A 4,896-nucleotide genomic window follows, 5' to 3' on the forward strand; every position below is an offset into this window, starting at 1 on the left:
GAAACTCCGTCTCAAAAAAAAAAAAAAAAAAAGAAAATTCACACTGGATAGAAACCCTATGAGTGTGAAAAATATGGTAAAGCTTTTAACTAGTCCTCAGTTCTTAGAAGACCTGGAGAGATACTCTACAAAGGAGAAAGATGTGACAGTGCTTTGGACAACACCTCAAACTTTTCTAACCATAAAAGAAATCATATTGGTGAGATTTCATGTTGGTTATAATAGCAATACAGTCTGCTCTAAGGAATATTGTAGAAATTAAGTACAGCTAGTGCTCGACTTATGACCACGATTGGTTCCGACAGACCGGTCGTAACACGATTTGGTCGTAAGTTGAGTAGGCTATATGCACGCGGAGATGGTAGTGCTGCCGGAAGCTGGTCCACACTGTCGTACGCCCAGCTGGGCAACGTTTGCGCTGCCAGACGCGGAGCAGTCGTGGCTAGCAGTTGTGGTCGTAAAGTCGAACAGTCGTATGTTGCATAGGTCATAAGTCGATCAATGCCTGTAATACAAAATGAAATATTATTCATGAACTGACATTATTAATAGTTAATATTTGTAGTACACAAAATGATTTACAGATGTAATGCAACCTCTATCACATTACCAGTGACATCAGAGAAATTTTTTAAGACTGTGTCAAAATTTGCTGTGCTTGGTGGCTCTCAGCTGTATTCCCAGCACTTTGGGAGGCTGAGGTGCGTGGATCACAAGGTCAAGAGTTCAAGACCAGCCTGGCCAATATGGTGAAACCCTGACTCTACTAAAAAAAAACTACGAAAATTAGCTGGGCATGGTGACTCACGCCTGTAATCCCAGCTACTCAGGAGGTGGAAGCAGAATTGCTTGAAACTGGGAGGCAGAGGTTGCAGTGAGCTGATATCGTGCCACTGCACTGCAGCCTGGTGATAGAGCAAGACTCTGGAAAAGAAAAAACAATCCATGTAAAAATTAAAATAAGTGATTAAAAACAATAAATTTTCAATCTACGGGAACAATATTGTTTAACTTATTTGCAGTTGAAAGCCACCGGCACAAAAAGTCACTAGAGATGTTAATCCATCATGTTACTAAATAGTATACAGTTACCATCTTTTGCCTATACTCTTGAGTAGGGTGGGAGAGGTTAAAGTTTGGGGCATAATAACGCTTTACTGAATGAACAATAGTATTTAACATGTTACAAATCTTGAATTAAACTTCAAACAATATAAAATTTAAAAATGTAATGCATTCTATTATATAAAAGTAAAATTAGTACAAAAATACACTATTTATTTTAAAGATTTTTTTTTCTCATGGTAATGGAGAATATTACTCTAAACACCTACCTGATATTTCATTCAATATTATATGTTAACCCCAAAGAGCCTCTCTACTTAGATTTTCATTATGCATGTTACATTGTAATGTCTTTTTAATTTATTTATTTATTTTTTTGAGACAGTCTCGCTTTGTTGTCTAGCCTGGAGTGCACTGCAACCTCCGCCTCCCAGGTTCAGTGATTCTTCTGCCTCAGCCTCCCAAGTAGCTGGGATTACAGGCACGCGCAACCATGCCCGGCTAAATTTTTTGGTTTTGTTTTGTTTTAGTAGAGATGGGGTTTCACCATATTGGCCAGGCTAGTCTAAAACTCCTGACCTCATGATCCATCTGCCTCGGCCTCCCAAAGTGCTGTGATTACAGGTGTGAGTCACCGTGCCGGCAAGGCCTTAACTTTTCTGTGTTATAAATTATGCCCACCTAATAAAGAATCTCTTGCCAGTTGCAGTGGCTCACGCCTGTAATCCCAACACTTTGGGAGACCGAGGCGGTCAGATAATGAGATCAGGAGTTCAAGACCAGTCTGGCCAACATGGTGAAACCGCATCTCTACTAAAACTACGAAAATTAGCTGGGTCTGGCGGCAGGCGCCTGTAATCCCAGATACTCGGGAGGCTGCAGCAGGAGAATCACTTGAAACTGAAAGACAGAGGTTGCAATGAGCCAAGATTATGCCACTGGATTCTATCCAGCCTGGGTGAAAGATCAAACTCTGACTCAAAAAACAAAACAAATCTCTCATATCTTTGATGCAGAAACAATTGATCCTATGCTTTCACATGTGAATACAATAGGAATGAAGAAACAGTAGAAAATAATTTCAGAGTTGAATGACATCATTATTCACTTCTCAAAATATCTGTAATAGTTTTCAAAAAATATACTTTGGAGGTAATTATAACTGCAAAAAAACCTGATCTTCTTTGTTATATACAAATAATATTTCTGTCAACATTAGTTTTAGATTCCCTATACTTAGCACTCTGAAGTGTCAGTGACATACATATATATATATATCTACTATAATTTATCTGATATTTGCATAGGTTTAATTGTGGATTAATTAAACCTATTAATCTGATATTTGCATAGATTTAATTATGGATTTTTTGTTTTGTTTTGTTTTGTTTTTTACTTTTACTGCAGCTGCAAAAATATATTCTAGTATGAAAACTTTTTCTAAGCTGTGGTTTTTTCAAAAAGTGTTTTTCCAAATTTATTACATTTGCACAATTTTTCTTCACTATCAATTCCCTAATATTTGGCTGTGATGAAACTTTGTTCTAAAGAAAAAAAATTCAGAGACTTTTTTTTTTTTTGGTGAGACAAAGTTTCACTCTTGTTGCCCAGGTTGAAGTGCAATGGCACAATCTCTGCTCACCGAAACCTCCAACTTCCAGGTTCAAGGGATTCTCCTGCCTCAGCCTTCTGAGTTAGCTGGGATTACAGGCACCACACCCAGCTAATTTTGTATTTTTTAAAGTAGAGACAGTGTTTCTCCATGTTGGTCAGGCTGATCTTGAACACTCAATCTCAGGTGATCCATCTGCCTCATTCTCCCGAAGTGCCAGGATCACAGGCATAAGCCACTGTGCCCAACCCTTTTCATTGCTGCTGAGGCAGGAGAATCACTTGAACCCGGGAGGCAGAGGTTGCAGTAACCAAAGATTGCACTATTGCCCTCCAGCCTGGGTGACAAGAATGAAACTTCATCTGGAAAAAAAAAAAGAATTTAAACAGTCACAGTCTAGACTGGTTGAAAAATGGTGTTTGGAACTTAGTGCTAAAGTCTCAGGTACACAACTGTCCACCTGGCACCCAAAGGAAACAATTCTTATTTAGAAACAACAAAAAAACAGTCCTGGCTGTGTGTGGTGACTCACGGCTGTAATCTCAGCACTTTGGAAAGCCAAGGTGGACATATCACCTGAAGTTGGGAGTTTCACACCAGCATGACCAACATAGAGAAACCCTGTCTCTACTAAAAATACGAAATTGGCCAGGCATGGTGGCACATACCTGTAATCTCAATTACTTGGGAGGCTGAGGCAAGAGGGTTACTTGAAACTGGGAGACAGAGGTTCTGGTGAGCTAAGATCACACCATTGCATTCCAACCTGGGCAACAAGAACAAAACTCCATCTCAAAAAAAAACCAGAGTCCCTGTAACGGTGGTGCTTTAGTCTGGGGTACACTAGGTAGCAGGGCCTCGAGTGTGTAACGCAAACAGCATTTGAGACAGGACTCAATTAATACAGAAAGTTTACTCTGCCAATATAAAGAATAGGCCTGTGACACAGTCCCAGGAGGTCCTGAAGACATGTGCCTAAGGTTGCTTTTATTTATTTATTTTATTATTTTTTTTTAATTTTTTTTTTTTTTTAAAGGAGTTTTTCTTTTTTTTTTCTGTTTTGTTTTTAATTGCGTTATCTCTGTTTTTGTCAACCTCCGCCTCCTGGGTTCAGGCAATTCTCCTGCCTCAGCCTCCTGAGTAGCTGGGATTACAGGCACGCGCCACCATGCCCAGCTAATGTTTTGTAGTTTTAGTAGAGACGGGGTTTCACCATGTTGACCAGGATGGTCTCGATCTCTTGACCTTGTGATCCACGCGCCTCGGCCTCCCAAAGTGCTGGGATTACAGGTTTGAGCCACCGCGCCCGGCCCACTTTTATACATCTTAGGAAGACATGAAACATCAATATGTGTTGGTTTGATCCAGTAAGGTAGGACAACTAAAGGTGGGGACTTCAGGTCAAAAGTAGTTAAGAGCCAAAGGTTGCATTCTTTGGAGTCTTGGATTAGCCTTCCACTGAATACACAATTTAGTCTGGCTCAGTGAATCTGCATTTTTGCATAAACAATAGGGTAGAAAGGAGTAAAACAAACAAAAAAAAAACCCAAAAGGGTAGAAAAAGCTATCAGATCTGCATTTGTCTCAGGTGAGCCTCAGAGGGATGCCTTTGAGTTCTGTCTTTTCTTCACAAGGAATTTCTTTCCAAGCAAATTGTGAGGAAGGTATATGGGGTTTTGTTTGTTTTTTGTTTTTGAGATAGAGTATTGCTGTCGCTCAGGCTGGAGTGCAGTTGAATGATCTCAGATTACTGCAGCCTCCGCCAAGTGATTCCTCAGTATACCATAAGGACATTCAAGAATCAAGCGATTCTCCTGCATCAGCCCCCCGAGTAACTGGAAAAACAGGCGTGTGCCACCATGCCCAGCTAATTTTTTTGTATTTTTAGTGGAGACAGGGTTTTATCATGTTGGTCAGGCTGGTCTCAAACTCCAGACCTCAAATAATCTACCCACCTCAGCCTCCTAAAGTGCTGGGATTACAGGTTTGAGCCACCGCACCAAGCATTATGGAGTTTTTTTATATTTGCAGCTATCTTATTTAGAAATAAAATGGGAGGCAGGCTTACTTGACAGTTGCCAGGTTGACTTTTCCATTGGCTTGGTGATTTGGGGGTACCAGCACTTTGGAAGGCCGAGGTGGGTGGATCACCTAAGGTGAGAAATGCCAGACCAGCATGGCCAACATGGTGAAACCATCTCTACTAAAATTACGAAAAT

The sequence above is a fragment of the Cebus imitator genome, unplaced genomic scaffold (assembly GCF_001604975.1).
Source record: "Cebus imitator isolate Cc_AM_T3 unplaced genomic scaffold, Cebus_imitator-1.0 Scaffold820, whole genome shotgun sequence".
NCBI lineage: Eukaryota > Metazoa > Chordata > Mammalia > Primates > Cebidae > Cebus > Cebus imitator.